This window comes from Bombus affinis, chromosome 6 (genome assembly GCF_024516045.1).
Source record: "Bombus affinis isolate iyBomAffi1 chromosome 6, iyBomAffi1.2, whole genome shotgun sequence".
In the NCBI taxonomy this organism is placed as follows: Eukaryota; Metazoa; Arthropoda; class Insecta; order Hymenoptera; family Apidae; genus Bombus; species Bombus affinis.
In genome coordinates, this window is record NC_066349.1 from 6,485,707 (window position 1) to 6,505,517 (window position 19,811).

Below are 19,811 nucleotides of genomic sequence, written 5' to 3' on the forward strand. Positions count from 1 at the left end.
AGACCGAGGAATTCATAGTTTGTTTTATTAATGTGTTAATGTTGTGAGAAATGGAATGGTTACGTAAGTTCCTCGTCGTTTAACTACTTTATCTTTCAAGCTCTCTCGCTCCGCCTTCTCGCATCCTTCTTCAACGACAGTCTATCTCAAAACGAAATTAACGGACGTAAAAGTTTTTCTACCTGAAACATATTTAGTCCTGAAGTACCTGAAATTTCCATTCATTCTTTTTCAGCTATTTATGACAAGAGGAGCTTCGGCTTTGATCCTCAGCATCAAGTATCTTAACACGAAACAATCGAAGAAAGGAATAATCTGATAGATTCCACTTATCGCGTTTTTCACCCGTGCTCTTCAAATATGAACAAACAGACATTTGACAGACATTAAGCTGCAAAAGCCACGATCTTCGACATCCCAAAATTCAACCCTATACACATCGAATCCGCAGAAATGCCTGTACTTCGGTAAAATCCTGTTGCCAAGCAGTAAAACGAGTCTGGACAAAGCATCGACACCTCCGATCACCGTATCTCCGTCCGTGGTTTCTCTCTTCCCCGGTGATCCTTCGCGCGGATATATGCCAGGAAGGCGGGACAAAACGGACTACACCATCCAGGTGGGTTGTCCTCGAAATCGAGACGACACGCGTATCGTCCGTCGAATTACCCGGATGCTTTAATTGCCTGCTTGGGCGAGGCTCGTCGGGACTTTCTCGTTGTACACGAGCGAGAGAAGCGAGACGAGAAGAAACGAGGTAAGAGGAGGCGAGATGCCGAGGTAGATTGGGCAAAGGGTTGCAGCGCACTTCTAGCCTATCCACGGCTCGCATCTACAGCTCGGTCGTGTTCCTTCTGCCTCTCTGTAAATAAGCGGTCATCGATGGATCGGACCGACTCTCGCCAGCACCATCGCGTTCCTCCTTCATCCTTCTTTCTTCTCGTGGCATCCTCTCCTTTTCCTAATGCTATCTCCTGCCTTCGAGGCCCTATTTCTTCCAGTTCAGCTTGTCGTCGTTGCTCGTTGCACGAGGAGGCGAGGGAGAGAGCATTCTTAATTGCACGCGCGTACAAGCTACCTGGGTCCGCGGAACACGCTTGTCTCGCGTTTACGCGCGAGCTTCGTTGCGGTGAAATTGATCGAAATTGTGGAAGTATTGTATTAGTTGCTTGAATTTTCGTGTTATGGAATTACTTGCGCATGATCTTACGACGAGGGCGATTTTTGAGTTTCAGTTTTGAACATCAGGGGGAAAGAAGCTTTCCTTACGACTCTTTCGAAATCGTCAGAGAATATCAGAAAGTATCTTCGTTACTGAAGATGTGGCATTTTTACGATATAATCGATACAACGAAAGAAGTAATTTATTATTCCAAATGATTCCAATTTACGCAATGCATATATTATTATTCCTGCACGTATTCCTGGTATTGTATGCATAGATGGTAACTTTTCTTGAATTTTTCCCGTAACTTTTAACTTATATCAACGTACCAACAGCCACCATTAACAATTCTGTTAACTTTTCAAAAAGCAAATAAATTCGTGTTCAATAAACTGAATCATTTTAGTATCGGGACAATTGAAATCACCGATCGGTTACAGAACACGCGATTGAATCTTCGTCGAGGACATTCTCTCTCGAAATGACTCTATCAAGCACGAACGATGTCCCACGAAGTGAACTATTAAACCCGCAAACGGTCGTCCAGTCGCCTCTATCTGCCTTTCATTCTCGTTACCGGCTTCGACCATTCTTAATTGCACGTGCATGCAAACGTTCAACGGCCGATCGAGAGGGCTGCACCTTGCTCGCCTACAACCACCTACTACAATCGCCACCAACCACCTCCGGGTTCGTTGAGGGTGTAATATATCTCGAAAAGAAGACGGTGGTGGTGGTGGTGGTGGTGGCCGACGGTGGAGGGCAGATGGGGGCACAAGGGGGGCAAACACGGCCGCCATTAACATATCCGCGGGCTGATAAGCCATTCTCAGAACCGATACCGCGCCCGTGTACACCTTCGGCCCCGCTTTATGCGAGAAACGAACAGCCGCGTGAGAAACGGAGTTCGGAAGCTCTCCTGCTCTTTGCCACTTACGCCATTGTTCCCTTTGTTGAGTGGTTTTAATTGAATTTAGAAACAACCGCACCTGTTACCTGTTAGTCAATGTTTAGATGGTCTTTCCTCACAAGTCTTTTCTTCCAGCTTGATTTCTTTCGTCTGTTCCAGAAGGATTCGTTTGGAAATTGTTCTTGTTTCTTTTTTTTTTTTTTTAAAGGATTGTAATTTGGTGATTGGTTGTAGATCTTAAAGCTGATGGCAGAGAAGTAATAGCGGAGATTTATTTTTTAGAAGTCAAATTATCGATCAAATCTCTTTGATATGTGGCAAATATTTTTGATGGTTTTCAAAAATTCTCTTTAAGCTCGTTCCTTGGTCGTTAAAAAATATATTGCGAATAAAGAGCAGAGACACGTGCTCGTCGTGTAAAAATTACATATCGTATAGCGTGTCGTAGTCGCGCCACGTGGCCCATTTTCAGCCAGGTCTTACATTATAATTTATCGCATCGTATGCATGTTGGAACGCTATACGGTACAACTCCATTTATTAGCATAAAATTTTAGTTAATGCCTAATTAACTGAACTGCTGTCGACTGAAACCATTATTAAAGTAAAAAAGAAAAAAAAAGGAAAACACCTATTGCGTAAACTGTTTATTCCTCGTTATCATCAAATAAATTAAGTTCTACTATACTTTCAGCCCATAAATCCTTTTTTCTCTTTTATTTTCTTAAGCCTCACAACATCTCTCCAACTTCGCTATATGCGTTACAGCGAATTTCTACCATTAAAATCTCACTAAAACAATTTACAAAAAACCTAGAATTCCATTATGTCTCACAATTCGTACAATCAGCCCTTAGTTTCCATCGACTACGACCTCTTCCTGATTACCGTGAGCCAGCAGCGAACACGTTGAGTCTACTTCCTTCCAATTGGGTACTCGTCATCTGCTGTTGGCTGGACGCGTAGCTGGCACCCGAAGGAAGGAGGATACGATGGCAGTACACCGGTGCGGTGGCAGGAAAACGAGCGCAACGGTAGCAGCTTCATCGGCGCTATGCAAATAGGATCCTGATCGTGACGCGGGTAGGCAAACACGCGACGTACAGGTAACAGGCAGGGCTAGTGAGGCCTGAGTGAGTCCTCTTTGCTTCTTCTTCTTCTTCTTCGTCTTGTTTCTTCTTCTTGTTCCTTCTTTCCAAGCTGTATTATGGTAGTGTGCGCCCTCTTTTCACGGGGCCACGACCCATGCCAGAGGTGCATGCCACTCGTACCGATGCATCCATGAACACTTTGCTTTTCTCTTTCTGCCTTTTCTCCTCCCTCCACCATCCCCTCTTCACTGTTATTCTTTCTTCCTCTTTCCATCGGTAGTCAACGTCTTTTCCTCTCTCTACTCTACCACGCTGCATCGTGGAGATATGCTAATGTAGCCGTCCCGATCGTGACACTGCGGCTGCTAAGTGAGAGCTCAAGTCGCAACCTTCTCATCGGCTCCTACGCCGCGCGTCGAGCCTCTTCCTTGTGACTACTCGATCTCGCTTCTGTGTTCGGTTGATCCTGTTCCTGTTCCTCTAGCTGAACGCTTCGGTTGTCGCCCGAATGCTATGGTTGACAGTCGGGCTCCGTTTCGGACGACGTTTCTGTGGTAAACTTTATAGGACACCTCGAGGACAGTTTAGACGTATCGTAAAAGAATTAGAGTCGACGTTGATGGAGTTTGATCGAGAGAGTTGGATATCGATTGGATCGTTTTATAGTCGTGCGTAGGCAGGAAGATGAAAGACAAGCGGAATTCTTCTTGTACAATAATTTATCGATGTACCAATAATATTATCGTTCTCTCGAAACATACCTGCGAGACTTTTAATATTTCCTTGCGTCGTCGCTGTTTGTATGTAAAATATAATTTCACCTTAAAATGGTACGAAGCGATGACAACATTTTAAACGGTAAAAATATTTCAACGTAACTTAAAAATGAAAAAGTTGATAGACAAGTGACTTTATAAAGTTGTACAGAAGGGATTCTGGCTTCCATCCCTAGGTTAAAGGACGATTTGATCTTGATTTCTTTCGAGTGCCATGTAATGAAGAAGCAACCATTTCACTGGTTAAAACATCGATTCCTTTAGAAACGGAGGTCGCTGAGAAACATTCGATTGGATGGTACTCGAGCAATCGTGGCTAGTGGACAAGGATCGTGCCGTCCCTTGTACTACAACATTATGCACAATTTACCGGACGACGTCTCTAGAAACGAAACTGTCCATGTTTCGATTCAATTAAACACCGATGCAATCGATCAATTCAATTCGTCCCGTTACACTTAGCTCTTCAAGATTCACCAAGCATCGGTGCAAGCACACCTCATTAAAACGCAAATCTACCCGATCGATCCGATATCTTCGATCTGCCTTTATTCCGGCTTGCTCCTCGCCTCCGTCGTTTTCTTCGTCGTCTCGACGAGGGGGTGCCGGCCGGAGGGGAACGAGAGAGAGGATCTTATACGAGACCGTCCACCGTTCAGTCCATCCCTTCCAAGAAGTTCAGATCACGTCGCGGAGAACATTATTCATGCAAAGCTCTTACTACATCCACCTCGTCTTCTATCTGCGTATCAACACGCATGGCTATACGTGGCCGTCATACGTGTAGTGACACGGCGACCAGGCGATTCGAATTGCCTGCGATCACCGTGTCTTGAGAATTTCGACGGATAATTAATCAACTATACGAAAAGAGGAAACAGAAATTCTAGGCAAATCGTAGATCCCCGTTTTAAGTATTTGGATCTTCGATCAGATCGTAAAAGACGATATAAGATCTCTACATACGATACACACAGGTCTTTTCAAATTTAACATTTAGTTTCGTCGCTAAGAAAATTACTTTCGTACCTTCGGCTAGCTTACAGAGCTCTATATTATAAGTTAACGAAGTTCTAATAATATGCCGTGTTAATTACTCCTTGCCTTGGTATCATTGATTTCCTCTTCCAATATCTCCAGGCAATTATATTTGTTCATCACGTGTTGTCGGCCAATTAGAAATCATAAATAGCACTGTAACGCATCATGTAATGACCCAGGTCAGATTGCGAACGTGTCACATAAAGTGCATCATTCCTTTCAAGAAAAACTATTTATCCATTTAATCGACATCTAATCGAGTCGATGCATGTTGTTAAACGCCACTACAAAAATCGAACAATCTAATCTACCTATCGAACATCATTTTCTACTTCTACGAAAGAAAACTAAAGCGAAAACTACAACTTCTTCGAATGCCTGGAGGATATAATAAATCTTTGGTTGAACGACGTTAAACAAGGATTGCTCGAGCGACCAGGCGTATCTCGCGGATCGATCCGAAAATTTAATTACACCGTAGATCGATCGAGGATCGTCCATGAAGATCGCGTATCGATGTTTTTGAACGTAACACGAGGGATCGGAGAAACGTAACACCTCGCGTGCTCACCTGTCCATGCGAGAGTATTTCACGTGACGAGCTCTCGCGTGTGCACATACGTAGGACAATAATGATAGTAATTATGCTAAAGGGCAACGATAAATCCCGGGCGTCGATATCGTGACGAGATAGCGTAACATTTCGACTTTCAGCCATTTACCACTTAATTACTCGATCAGAGCCGGACGGTCGATCGGGACGAAAATACGCGCCGATTACTAGCTGGGAATATTATTAGTTCATTGAGCCGAGTGAATAAAGCTAATGGTGTTCGTTATTAGTGCAATTATGCCGCTATATTATGTCCTAATGGCGATATTTAACGATAGATATAGCGTATGTATGAGACTCGTAATGGTTGCTCTCTCGTTGCTAGTTATACCTGTTGAAAGTTTATTACGTGCTGGCATGTTTGTTGTTCGCAGCTATGATGCATTTTGATTTTAAGCACGATGATTTTATCGATCTCAGGTTATCTTAGCTCGCCTGCGTTGAGCTTCTCGAGCTCCGAAATTGTTATTATCAGACACAAATTCACGTACGATATTTCTGAAGACAACTTAGAAAGCAAAAACCTAGGTATTCTTAATACTAGAACTACCGATAGTTAATACGAAGTTATTTGTACAAAACCAGTTAAAATGACTGGTTTTTAAAAAATACGTAATAATAGAATATTTTTATATTTATTGATTTATTACTTTCTTACAGAAGGAATTCCATGTTATGTAGTACATTTTTGGTATTATTAATCCATCTGGGACCATGATCCCTAAACGAGGGTTGACGCATTTATAAAATTGTAGAACCAGTCGTTTTCACTGGTGCGGTATTTCTAGTGTTAGCATCTAGCGATCTAGCGATCGATCCGGAATTTTCCTGATAACTGATATCGTCATATCGAATGATACGCAGTAAAAATTTTAAAAACGTGTGGGAAGTTGTACGAAACGAGGAAGCTGGTTAATTGGGGTTCGATAAACAGATTGCAGGACCCTTTTACATTTTGACAAGTATCAGTCGTGTTGACTGGTATTGATATAAGTAGCCTTGATACAAAATTATTTTTAGTTTGAATACATAAAAAACAAAATAAAATTCATTAAATTATTCTTTTAGTTATCGTTGCAAAAGTCATTACATCATTGCGGAAAAAAGATATAACATGAAGTAGAAATTTTAAAATAAAATTGTAGAACCAGTCAATTTGACTGGTGTGGTAGTTCTAGTGATAAACTAAAGAATTTAAGAAAACTTACCTTTCTTATATCTTATATATTGTTATATATTGTCTGCGTTATATGTATTTTTGTACTTTTAAATAAAAAAGAAAGGAAGAAACAATTTTTTAGAAAGTAAAGAGGAAGATGCGAAAGGAAGGAATAAATTTTTAATTCCTTAACTGCTCATCATTAGTTTGTGTTTTCCATCGGCCGATTAACGCGTTCCTCGTCTCGGTTACAACACGGACCCGTGTCCCGCTCATTGTCTATTTCGCCCGTAGAATAAATAGATAAACAAATGATCGCCATAAATTTTCATACGATTGTCCTACGTCGAAAGCATTCTCGTACGGGAGAACGATCTCCGATCAGCGCCGGGACGCAGCTGTTTCTTCTTTTATCTCGCGACAGGAACAGGATCCGTGCAGGTCGTTTCGCTTGCTAGCAGGACCTTCGAGGGACGTTATCAGTACTCGCCATCTGTCACCGAGCTTGGTTTTCACTGCTTTTGCTGGTGATTTTTTCTGGTGCCGGTGAAAACCAGAAATCGAGCCCGCCCAGCCATGCTGCGAGGAGCAACGTACCGTGTCTCACTCTCTTTGTCCTTTAAATCAAACTACGAATATTCTGAATAACACGGGTATCGTTCAAGATTTTCCCGTAGAAATCCGAAATTGATATATTTGATTTAATTAAAAGCGAATTAGGACAAATTTGGCAGAAAATTTGTTGAGAAAAACCAAATGCCTAGCCCTTAACTGTTATCCTTGAGTCATATAGGTGACCAGGATAATTTACGTTACTTAATATCAAGATATACATGCATTTTGTATATCATTATTTTCAGCGTCTCAGATATATATACAACGTTCGATAAAATAAAATATTTGAAAAATAAGTACTGCACTGCAACCATACCAGTCGTGGGTTAAACACATTTATTCTTACAATGAATGGATTGTGAGGGAGAACATTGAAGTTTACGAATTACCATAAACCACCGCACAATCCAGAAAATGCATTTAAAGGAAACCAGATGCAACATAGACGAGCAAAAAGAATGCATCGAACTGCTGGGAGCACGCTGTTGAGGTGCGAGTACCGAGGGAAAAAAGGAAAAGGTTTATCTGTTCGAGTGTCTCCGCTGGTGTCAACGGCTGGTATCTCTTAATGACTGCCCCATCTTTCAAGGCTTAATCGTCGACACGTATAAAGCATATCCCTGGCTCTCTGCATATTCAATGCGCATGGTCGCAACGGGCTCGTGCTGCGTACACGCGTTGAAAATTATCTGCCGCCTCCTCCTTCGATTAAAATTCCGGATTCCCGTTTTCTGGAGGCAACAAAACGTCCTGCCCACGATACCAACTTATTCACGAATCACGCCATCTCCCTTTTCTTTCTTTCTCCTCTTTTTCTCTTCCTCTCGAGCTCCTGTAACGACGTCTCAAAGAGGCTGTTACAATAAGGAGACACTTTTCGATAATTTTAATAGATCGACAACGACCAACTCAAAACCGAGCAAAATCAAATCACTTTTCAAACGTCGCTACAAGCTCGATAAACTTTTTCACCGTTTTGGAAAATAGAAGACGGTTGTTCACAATCTACGCTTGTCACACGTCAATTTATCGATATCGTCGATTAGTAAATCGACAAGCTACAAATCATATGGTATAAATATTTTAAGAAGAAGAGCGATGGCGCGACAACCGGTGACCAATTTCCTCTCTTCGTTCTCATCGACAAAGAAGATAAAAGTACCATTGAATGCGCACGACAATGGCCGCCAACCGGAGGCTTCCACAGATTGCTTCCAAATAAAACAAATCCACGGCAATTATATTCACAAAATATTCCGGCGAGCCCGGTAGCGATACCATCGAACTGCCTTTCTTCGTTCTTTCGATACAATCAACGAAAATGGATCTGGATCGAGTCTCATTGTGGCAGACGATACTACGAAGCAGCCGAAAGATCTTCGAAGGACCAGTATATAGCAGAACTCGAGCAAGTTAGAGAGACGAGAGAAGAAAAAAAGATGATGGAAAGGGGACGGGGAAGAAAGAATGGTCGTATAAGAGGGATAGGAAAGCAGAGGAATAGCGCGAGCAAGAGAGAGAAACAAGAGGAGAGGAGGGAAGATGGCCAGAACTCGCTTCTCGTCTAGCTACAGATCTAATCTCTCGTTCCCGCGCTGCGTGCCTAATTAAAGATCGATATCTCTCGATATTATTGCACCCCCTCCTTGTACCACCTTCCAGCCACCCTATCGGCCTGCCATCCTCCCCCTCCGCCACGTAGCAGGTTATTAAATTCTCCTATCGCGAGAATCTGGACTGGCCGGTCCTACCCGCTCGTATCTGATCCGGTCAATCTTTAGTCTCGTTACCTTTCGGCCCTCTGTTCGGCCACGATCGAGTCGATTCGACTCTTTACAAATTTCCAAAGAGGACCAGAGCCCGGATCAACCATGAGAAGCGGCCGACAGTATGGAGAGTAGACTCTCTTTCAGAATCGAGACTTCCTGGATCAACACAAATCCATGAACATGTCGTAGCTGTCAGAGAGATGATTCTGCGCGGGTTGTTGTGTCGTCTTGTCGTTGGATGGTGAAAGTAGAGCAAAATGTAGGGTTTGGGATAGAAATTCAAAACGTAATTTATATCTTGCATAGTAGAAGATTCCTTCACGTTGAATGCGGATAATCGAGGACGCAAGGAATAGATATTTCAAAGTTTGCGAATGAAATTCATGTTATATCTTTGGCTAACGGGAATCTCTTACGTTGAACGTAGATAATTAGAGAAGCAGGAATTATTCAAAATCTTTAGAGTATCTACGATAAATGGTTAATACGATAAAATTTCAAGTCCTTCGACGAAGCAAAGTGCCTCACTTTTTTTAGAATGGAAACTTGGAGGTGACATTAATTCAGTGTGAATTTCCAGAATCTATCAAATTGCATTTTTATAATAAAAAAAAAAAGAGGAATGATATTATCCAAAACAGAATTCTGTCTGTCGAAAGCACGAAAATAATTCCAACTCAATCCTCGTTGATGAAGAAATTTCGCGGAGCGATCGTTTCGATCGTGAAGCGGTGAATCAATCGGAGGACACTGTGAACGCGGCTTAAAACATTGAGACGTGACCAATGCTCGTTGCCACGAAGGCAATGCCACATCGGGCAATTATCGCTCGGCAGGACCTCGACGTGCATACATTAAGGCCGACGAGCTTCCTCTCTTTCTCTTCCCTTTGCAACTTGCTCTCTGTTCTCTGCTCGCGACAGAGGTTGCCTGCGAATGACCACGAAGACGAAGACGACAACGACGACGACGACGACGACGACGACGCTGAACCGACACAACGAGATTTCGTATCTGACCAGGACACTTCTCGCCTACCTTCTGGACGACGTTTTAAGATCGATATCGAACCGCTCTGGAAGTCGACCGAATGAATAATTATCAAAGGGCGGGCTCGGTATATCTCGCCACCTTGCCCCCCTCGATCCTCCTCCTGTCTAGTTCTATTTCTTTGATTTTCCTCGTCGGACCACGAAAGTTTTGACTCATGACGCGTTCATCTAGCTGGAGTAGAAACCAGCAACCTGACGACGTACTTCTGCAGGATGCTTTCGAAATACCCGATACGGAGATTGGTTTAGTTGTTTTCTAAAGCGGTTGCGATATTTATTATTTTATTTATTTATTATTACTTAGTCCGTGCCTTTCGGCTTTGGACGAACTTTCGGTTTTACATCTCTTATACCTATTTCGCTTCTTATACATCTACCTCCCCTCTTATTACTCTATTATATTGCACTCCCTTAATTATTCTATCCCTAAAAACTAAAAACCAAAAACTAATGACTAAAAAACTATTGCAACTTTGGGCTTTTGCCTCCTTGCTGTGCTTCCTTCTTATTGTTCCTTCCCGTCTTGTACTGCCCTTCTCTTCTCTATTATTGCTTTTAGTTCTGTTAGTCCTTCTCCAGTCTCATTTAGTGTTTTTTCTATGTCCTTTGGTCCTCCCGTTATTTCACATTCTTCTATTACATGTCTCAGGTCTTTTTCTTTCCTTTTACATAATTTGCATCTTTTTCTCCCTCTTCTTTCCAGTATTCCCTTGCTTTGGCCTCGTTTCCATATCTGAATCTTGCTAATATTCTTCTGTCCTTCCACTTCGTCCTCCCTTCCAGCGATATTTATTAATAAAGCGTTGTAGATTTTGATAGTGTACCCTATGGAAATCACGCGGTTTTATGACAAATTTTATGCTCGGAGAAAAGCGTTCTGGGAGACGAAGTTGAATAAAAGTGGGATTTATTGGAATATTCTATCATAGAAGGTCATGATTATTATTATTGTAATTTTTTAACCTTTGATCATTGAAAAATACAGTCCACGTGATTATCAAAATATGATATTTCATTTTCAAAATTTAACGAGTTCGTACTTTACGCTTTATGGAACGATAAAGTCCTTGAAGCTGTTTTCTCAAATGTAGATTATTAAATAAATTTGTCAATCGTCCATTGTCAAGTTTGTAAATAATCCACAGAGAGCGTTGAAGACAGCAAGTGTGAACGATGCGTGTTAAGCTGGAGTTGGTGGAATCGATGAGCAATTTTCGCAGACCAGATCGTCGTAAAGTCGCCGTTGAGGTATCGAAAACTCGAAGGGGGTTATATTTACGATCGTGTCCACGAACAATCCCCCGCGTAGCGAACTCTCACGTACCTATACGTGCCCAGAGTTAAGCGTGCCGTTATATCTCAGTATAACCAGACTGCGCATTTAGTAGCCGCTAAAATGTTCTAAGAACGTTGTATACAGACCATAAATGTAGTTTTAAAGAAATGAAAAAGGAACGGCGAGGAGCAGGTTCTTAGATGGACGTAAAAATATAATCATATAAAAACATAGATCGAGACGGTTATTAAAATAATTTGATATTACGAAATTCGCAGATTAATTTATTTTCTTTCACGACTTCCATCGAATGGTCTTAGACGAGGGTAAATATACGATAAGAAAGGGTTCTCCTAAAACAGTTGCTCTCGTTTTTCTCAATATCGTCTTTCTCACGTTCCCCTATCGTATCTGCCGGTATCAAAACACAACACATAAATTCACTTGTTCAAGCGTCGATTTACTATATTTTACGAGGAATGACATGTTGCATGCAAACGAGCGTTCATAAAAATTACGCCCGCGTGGCAAGTAGCATTATGCACACGGATACACTCGTTGGCGAAACAGCACGTACGTTCGTTTGCCATCGGGGTAGTAAAGTAGCGCACGAACGAGAAACGCAGAGGAACCCCTCGACTTCCAACCGAAGTTGCCAGTTTGCTTCTTACGGGAGGAACGCCTGGAATCGCTCAATTTCGATGATATTGGGCCGTCGTTCGGCGATGTTGCCTGCGTTCGAGAAAAGAGGAACGGGGGTGAAAGAGTCGTAAATCGACGGGAGGGAGACGGAGATACGTGGAAATGGATTTTTATCGAGTGTCTGAGGAAGTCGGCGCGAGGGAACGGCGAGAGTGGAAGTTAATTTTGTGTCGTTTATCGGTATTCCCGTGAGTTACCGGCGTACATCGCGCCTCGTGCCTCGAATTTCGCCGCCACGATTGATACTCGTATGAAATAAAATCCGGAGTACCGTTGGATTGTTTCATCTTTAACGACGAGGCTGAATTTAATTAGTAAGCAGCTATTTCATCACCACGACTTAACGCAGAATTTTAAGAGCTTCGACATTTAAGTACTTTCAGTTGTAAAATACTTATAAACAAACAGATGCGTGTATATGAAAAGCATAGTTATATTAGATGGATCTTTGCAATGCGACAATCTAACAAATAAGATTATCAAGTGATCAATAGCAATTTTAACAAATTATCGATTGTTTACCCCTCTCGAGTTAGAAACTAGGCAGATGTAATTTTATTATTATATTTAATTATAGTTCGTCTTATTTTTTATCGTACAGCCTCGCTGACTTTAATCGCACGACGAATGGAGGACCTCGTGTATCAATCTCCAAACCGGTCTAATTCTATAATATCTGAAGCATGCACGATCTTCTTCCTTTCGTCAATCATCCAACCCTCGAGGTGTTCGTGGCGTACAATAACAGCCTCCGCTTCTCTTTCCGCGGCTCTCTTCATCCTCACGATCTCCGTCTCTGCGAGTCGATCCAAAGTTTCGCGATAAAATCCACGATAGCGCGTCAGGGGGCGATAGACGAGAGTAAAAGCGGTAGATAGCCTTCGGTGCAACGACGGTGAGTTAGAACGAGACGGAACGCAGGGTGAGCGTGTGGGATAGGGTGGCAGAGAGATAAGCTCGATTATGATCCCCGGTGGTTAAAGTCGAAGTTTTTACGGTAGATAAGGTCGCAGGAATGGGTTGCGCGAAGATAATACAGCGTCCACCCCTTCAACCCTCACTTTCCATCCCACCTCCTCACGGTTAGCCGTGTTGCTTTTTCTCTGATGCCACGCCATCTTTCTTAATAAGGCGCTGCTTCCACCCTTTCACGCGGTGAAACCCAACGCTTGACCCGATTTTTCGCATCATGGCGACGATAAGCTTCATACGCCTACGAGATTACGGCGGACGTGGTTTGCTGTCTTCCGAGTGATGTGGAAGATGAATCACAGAGTGCGTATTGAGATATTTATTCCTTTTTCCGATAGGAATCGAGAAAGGTAGTTGATGTTTTATTAATGCTGGAGGGATGAAGAGCGTTAGATAAATGAAAAAAACGGCGAGGGCGGACACGGAGATATTGAAATAACTAAATTGGAAGGGCGTGAAGCTGCGAAATGTGACGTAAGTCACATCGAAGCTAAACTGATCAACTCTATCGCGATTAATTCTCTGGTTTTGAGAAATGAAATAACAATCCTATACTGTTGTGTTAAAGGTAAGACAGTTTCACAAAACGGATTTATCATATTTGTAGTACATTTGTAGTTCAAAGAAGCAAGAAGGTAGAGACGGAAATATGGAATTAACCAGAAAATAGAAATATCTAAGATAAGATTTGGAAAATATTCGTCGGACTCCATTGCAGTAGACATACACGCAGTTTTATAGATTACCTGACAATTTTATTTCTGAATACACGATTTGATCAATTCACAAGTGGCTAGGTTTCACGTAGCAATCATTTTCATTAAAAATATTCATAAATTGAAACAGTTCGTTTGATCCACGATTCTTCTTAAGTGCAGCAAACATAATACCATTTAGTCCATAATTTTTACTCAAACCGATAATTAAGATATTTTTCGAAAACGAAGGGGCGAGAAAAATCGGGCGAAGAGACGGTGGAGATCCGATTGAAAATTTGTCGAGCACGCGACGGATCCATCCCCCTTTCACGGTGGTGGTTCGTGGGAAAAGGCAGACGGAGGGTGAGCGAGTCGACAGACGGAGAGGGAAGTCGTAAACGTAATCGTGCTTTTTCAGGCGCCGCCACTAAACCACCCCCGACCCGTGGCTGCACCGTGCCTTCGGGAGCCGCTTAAAATATTTTTACAGCGTACAGCCACTACGATGTCGCGATATTTCGTGCTTACGTACCGATGATAGCACCTCTCCACCCCCGGCGAGCCCTTCACCCGTTCCAATTCGTCTTTTTCCCTCTGCCATTCTCGTTCACCTCTCGGAAGAGATATCGGCGATTTTTAGAATTATTTATCTCGCACCACGGCCACGTAAAAATTAGTGTCCTTCCTTTGGAAAATTAGAGATTCGCCGGAGACAATTTTATTTGCAATGACGTAGAAACGAATACTTTTCAAAATTGTAGAATAATTTGTAGGGGCGAATGATTAGGATCGTAGCTACGAATGACGGTGCAATTATTTGAAATTTTTTCCATTTATTAATTATTATAATAATATTCTAATTATTATTTATAAGTAAGCGTTATTTTCATTTCTAGCCAACCTCCACCCTCCTCGACGGACAATTATCATTTCGCGTCGAAAGATACCACGATAACTCTATTAAGAACGCTTTAAATTAAAAGAAGAAGAAACCTGAAAGAAATCGAAGAAAGTAGAAAGAGACAAGGGGTTGGAAGCGATAGAAGAGAAGGTTCTGCGCGACCAGCGATCTTTCGTGCGTGCGAGCAGCGGCGAGGCAAAAATCGTCGAAGCCTTTTAGACGGTTTACGAGCCCGCGGACGAAGTATATCTCGAAGGCTGCCGAAGAGAAAGGCGGACGTTCCGAAAAGAGCAGGAGGAGGAGAACACGAAGACGAAGACGAAGAGAGAAAGAGAAAGAGAGATGAGAGCGAGGTCGGTCGGCAGATACGAAACCGTCATCATATTGAAAACCATAATTCGTGGGACTGGGGGCTCCAGGTACGCCAGGGGCGTACCGTGACCGCTATCTGTATCGCGTCACAATAAATACTAATTCCTGGAAGGTGGCCCTTGGCATTATCTTAGGACCGTGTGGCAAAGTCACTTATACTTACTTATACTCCCCTCTTTCTGCTCCCTTTCGCTCGTATCCACCCCCTTCTCTCTCTTCTTCCATCTCTTTCTCTCTCTTCTCTCTGAGTCGCCTCGATAGAAAGAGAATAATTATTTCCGATAGGTCGATGATAGTCTGCGCCTCGTTATTGCTTATGCTTTATGTCTTAACCCCCCCTCCCCCTTCTCCCCTCTTTTTCCCTCTTTCAGGAGAAAGAGTAATCTTCTTCGACTCCTCTTGTCTCCTTCCTCGTCCTCTGTCTCCTTCGTTTCTTTTCTCTTCTTGCATCTTAATCTTTTTCTTTTCTACTCTTTATTCGTTCCTTTTGCTTGCCATCTCGTTGTCTCGTTTTCGCCGCGCTTCCTTGCTTTTCCTTTTTCGGCACGACGCCTTTTCTTCGCCACGAGACACTGCCCCGTTCGTTATCCAGGGAAGCCTAATCGAGGCCCATCCGTCAGTCTAATGGAGAATCGAACCGAACCAAGTCCTCGCTTCACTCCTCCGCATCGTTAATTGTTCCTTCTTGTTCCTGGTTTATGGCATCCAGAAACATGACACACATCCTTGGCGTGCGTGTGGTTCGTGGACGAAAGTTCGCGTAATTATGATTTCAGGGTAATTACAGAGCAAATACGCGATATTCATGCTGTTACGTCTTTCGAAAATTTCGCATCGATTATGGTATATGTTGTATGTGTAACATAGTAACGATTTCATTCTTCTGAAACGTCTGCTCTTTTAACGTAGACATTGTAAGTAGAAGCGATCCGACAATTCAATATACAATGGGAATGAAATTTCTCTTTTTTGAAAAAGTGGCTCTGTATTTTATGTTACAAGTTTGCGAGGAAGTGATACTTTCGATGTCTTCCATCTTCTCGAAAAGAAAACAAACCACAGATTGAAAAAGTTTCAGACCCATTCATCCCGATAACCGCACTAACATTCCCAAGTGGAGCACAAAATTCTACTTGTCATTCTACCATCGATAAAACTCTCGAACATCCAAGAAACTTCCTCCAAGTTGACCCAAAAATACCAAATCGAAAAATCAATCGTATTCTCCGAGACTGTGCTTCTTAACGAGCGTCTACGTGATCTCCAGGCGACGATGTAGTAGTCCGCGGCTATCGATGTTCGCGAAACGACCCGATCCGAGATAAATCGTGTCCGTGAGTGTAACACGGAACCGTACAAATGATCCAAGGTCACGGCGCAAAAATGGAGCGATAAATCGCGCGATATCTCGCGGTTGCGTCCGTGCCAGGGAATACCGAGAAAGGACTCTAATCGTTTTCGCGCCAAGATCTCTCAGAGGACGTATATCGCGTATATATCTGGCATGGAAGCGAGAAACAGTCGGTCGTCGATGAATCATCGTCGAGGAGTTCTTCCATCAGTTACCTACGATAATGTATTCCATCGAGGAATAAAGTTTTTATTTCCCCTTTTCCCACAGATATCGTAATCGCCGGCAATTGCTACCTGCTCGTCGAGTCGCGGATATTTCGAGATGCACCGTGAAAATTTCACGAAGCCGAGCGATTTTCTTTGTTGGGCCAGGACGGTCACGAAGCTTCGTATCGCCGTCTCCTCATTTCCTATCGAATCGATAAGTTTTATCGCGGACGTGTCATGAACCGTGAGCAGATTCTGACTTCTATCACGCTCTTTTTCACTGATTTCTTGTCTTCCGTTTCTTTTTTCTTTTTTCCATCGTCGAGGAAGAACGATGGCGATAAGTTAGAGTTATATGCGACCTGACGAAGATGAATCAGTGACAAGGATAAGTAGAATTTTTGTAGCTGCGAGGTTCGTCGCGGTATGCTACGGAAAATTTCGAATTTTTATAATCTGTCTCGGCTATTATTATTATTATTCGCGTGTAGAATAATTTACGTTTCATGTCTTTCTGCAGCAGTCTAATCACTTTGAAACTATACTATGTTTTCGGAACAAGCTACGAAAATAATTTTCTTCAAGAGGAAGCAGAGAGGAGGAGAAGCATCTCGTGTTCCGTTTGCTCGAAATCTCAGACGCGAAGTGGATGCACGTGGAGACGCGCAGGGACGTATTGTGCCAAGGCTCAGATATCGGCGCGTCGCGTCACCTTATCGTTGTCGACGTCGGAGAGCAGCTCGCAGACGCGATTGCCCGCGTCTCTGCGATTCTCTCTTTTCCCCTCTGCGCTTTTCCATTGCCCTTTTCCTTCTCACGGTTGCATGTTTGACCGAAGAAGCAACGCCCGGTCCATTCCTCGCGGAAGATAAAGTCGACGATCAGACGCAACCGCGCGGCTGAAAAAGTTTCCTAATCGACAGATAAGAATTCCGCGTGACCCGCCGACTTTCTCGCGGATTATTTCAACCTGAGGAGTCTGGTACTTTAGTGGATCTTTAGAATTAGACGATATCTAATTGAAGTTGCAATATTCGAACTTTTTTGTCTAACAATAAACGCAAGGACAAATATCTAATGTAAATCCTCGGCATAAAACTGAAATTGAAAAAATTACCCATATCAATGACAATTCTTCTATGTTTTCCTGAAACTCGAGGAACTTTTTAGTAACGAAAGAACATGATTCGTCGCTAGTAACCCGAAGAACACAGTATGATTATCATCACATTTCTTAATTCCAGTCCTACGCATACTGTACTCAAATTAAAAAAGAAAAAGATTATCCAAAATCGAATATCCTTAAGAAAATACTTCTAGTGATTCTCATCCTGCTAATTCACTTTGCCACCATTATTCTCTTTCTCTCCAAACGTCGTCTGAAAATCTCGTGTCATTGAACGTCGGCTGGCGACGGAAAGGCACAGAGGAGGAATTTTCAGGGCAGCAAGTTGCAACGGCTGGTCGTGGTGTCGGACGAAGAAGAAGCCGTGAGAGGCTCGCAGGGAATTCGCGACGTCGTAGAAACACACGGAGTCAAGGAGGGAGCCTTGAGGGGCTCGGAGTGTACGTAGGACGAGAGCCTGGCCGGCTCGTTATCAGTTCAGGAGGTGTTATCAGCTGGATGCAGCTCCCTTCCAGGCGTCCCAACCCCTTTGGCAACTCGGCGAGAGAAGGAGAGACGAAGTGGCGACGAGAGGCGAGGGGAAAACGCCACAGGGTTGTGGGGGAGGGAGAGGGACGATGTTCGAAGGTGCACGCTATCTTCCACCCCTGGAGAGATGGCTATAGAGTGCATCTAGCGATAACGAGGCAAGTTAAACAATATCGAGCTATATGAGGGCCAGGACTCCAGACCGAAGATTAACCGCGTCTCTGGCAAGTAGATACTTTGGTATCTACGAAGAATCGGCTCTCCCCCAGGTCTTGGACGTATTTCGGGGAAGATGCTGGTTGGTTGGCCGTCGTTGAACCCAACGCGGAGAGAGGAAACGCGCGAGCGTGATTAAGGAGTATCGGCACTTGGGGAGAAACTTGCTGAAACTTGCCCTCCGTTTTGCCTTCCCGACCACCTTCTTTTCTTTTCTTTCGTCTTTAGTCTCCTTTGTAGCGAAATAGCGTTACGCTTGTCACGTATCCTTGCGATTTTGAATTTCGTATTACGTATCTCGCTTCTTTCCGGCAGAATATTTGAATAACAGGGCACAAGGGCTATACATTATCTCGTAGGTTTTATATATTTCAGTGATAATTGTATTCCGAAGATGTGGAACATCGCGCACATACTTTCAGATAAAAATCATAAAAATCTACAAGGCGTCTTATCTACATGTTCGAAGGGGTTAAGAACAATTTATATTTCTGCATGACAAACAGCCACGAAAGAAACCAACGACCGAGAGTAGCGGTTACAAGAGAAACTCAGGTCCCTGCGCGAAACACGAGAAACAAATCGCAATTGGCCGTAATCGTATCGGAGAGCCGATCGAACGAGAACGAAGACGAATTTCGTAGCCCCGCGGAGGCGAAACCGTGAGCTACCGAGTGAGAGAGCGGCGGCCGGTCCTCCACTCGCCGCGATATCTCGATCGATCTGACGTTGGGGAAAGGATGCAAGACGCTGGAGTGGTCCGTCGATCGAATCTTCTGCCTGGAGAAGGGACAGGTCCCGCGATCCATGGTCCAAATATTGGGACACCGTATCTCTTTTCGAAGCCGAGCCAATCCGGCCAGCCTCCACGTAGACGAGAAGGATGAAATCGAAGGATTGAACGTGCAACGGAATAAGAAGACAATGAAACGTATAAAGAAAAGGCACGCCATAAGTGTGCACCAAAGAGTCGTCGCAAATCGAAAGAGGGAACGAAAGATTGGTGGAAAGAATTAAAGAAACACAGAGAAGCAACAAAATAAATAAGAAAGAAAACGACGGATGACATAATGAAAAAAGACATAATCGAAGATTCATTATAAAGAAAAAAGCGAAAGATTAAGAAATAGGACAAGATCGAAGGAATACAGAGAGAAAGAGGAACGAAACAGGAGATGGATGAAGTTTCAACGATACACTTTGGTGTACGGTTAGCCGACGTACGAAAGTACTTATGTACGTATGTAGTATGTACGTACGAAACAGACA

The 19,811-nt window shown here is 43.1% G+C and overlaps 1 protein-coding gene across 3 annotated transcripts in view; it reads right to left on the bottom strand.

Annotated features, from left to right (window-relative positions):
• The window catches only part of LOC126917310 (zinc finger protein ush), a 202,203-nt gene that overhangs the window by 6,873 nt on the left and 175,519 nt on the right, over nucleotides 1-19,811 (bottom strand). The gene's annotated exons all lie outside the window — the stretch shown is intronic.